Consider the following 1,397-nt stretch of genomic DNA (forward strand, 5'->3'; position numbering starts at 1 on the left):
CACACACACACACACACACACACACACGCATATGTAAATGTGAAACGTATAATGCACACACACACACGCACAAACATTTTCAAGCGAAATTTAAACATACATACATACATAATACACATTCACATACAGATATTCTATATCAGTACAATTCATGTAACGCACACATATATACACACTCACTCCCGTATCTTTATACAGGTGAAACTTATTCAACACACGCGCGCATACACACGCACGCACGCACGCACACACACACACACACAAAGAAATAAACACACAGACATATATAAGTGAAACCGGTATGTGTAACATTAAATATATGAAGGCGAATCTCATTCACGCAAATCTCTCGCCTTAGACTCTTCCATAATACAACATCTCTATTTAATAATAGTCGATGAAAGCTTTGATTGGTTGGTTGGTTGGCTGGTAGGTTGAAGTCTACAGTTACGCTAAACATCGTATAGGGAGAACGGGGAAGGGGAGAGTAAAACAGAAATACAGAGAGAGAGAGAGAGAGAATGGTGAAGATGATAAAAACTACGTAGCTGATGGACGCCAAATACATAACACATGCTTATACACACTCTCTCACACACACACACACACACACACACACACACACAGAGGCACTCATTCACTCACACACATTCACACACACACACGTTCATACACAAACATTCACATACATTCATACATGCACTCACACATAGAGACATAATTACAATTTTAAGCATGAGGATAATCTTGACAAACCGTTGGTACAGAGGTAAAGAAGCAGTAAATTTAAGTAGACATGTGTGTGTGTGCCTGCGCACGCGCGTGTGTGTGAGTGCATGTGTGTATATGCATGTATGTTTATGTTTGAATGTATCAGTTTAACTCTCGGGAAGTGAGAAAGTCTTTTACGTTTCGAGCCTACGCTCTTCAACAGAAGGGAACACATATATATATGCACACACACATCTACCTGCAGACGTTAAATATATGCTTGTATATATTCCCTGTCTATGTACTTAAACTAGTAACAGTTTTCTGATTAACATAACACACTATTCTCGGTGATTTGTGTATGCACAACCCTTGTATTAATTCAATTTAAATTGATAAATTATGTGTCAAAATTGTATAATTATACGTTTAGTGACGTCTTTCTCAGTGAAACAGCTGTTGAGCACAACTATAAACTATATGTCAAATTTTTGTTTTTCTGATTGTTTTACTAAATTATGTATATACATAAAGGTCGGTTCTACTTGGATTTATTGCAATGTAATACTGTGTTGGAGTTTAACGACTTGTTTTTAATTGAGCACTAAATTACTGTGGATTTATTTTTTTGATGTTCATACAATTCTTTATGTGTGTATATATATATATGTATATATATATATATA

The sequence above is a fragment of the Octopus bimaculoides genome, chromosome 15, assembly GCF_001194135.2.
Source record: "Octopus bimaculoides isolate UCB-OBI-ISO-001 chromosome 15, ASM119413v2, whole genome shotgun sequence".
Taxonomy (NCBI): Eukaryota; Metazoa; Mollusca; class Cephalopoda; order Octopoda; family Octopodidae; genus Octopus; species Octopus bimaculoides.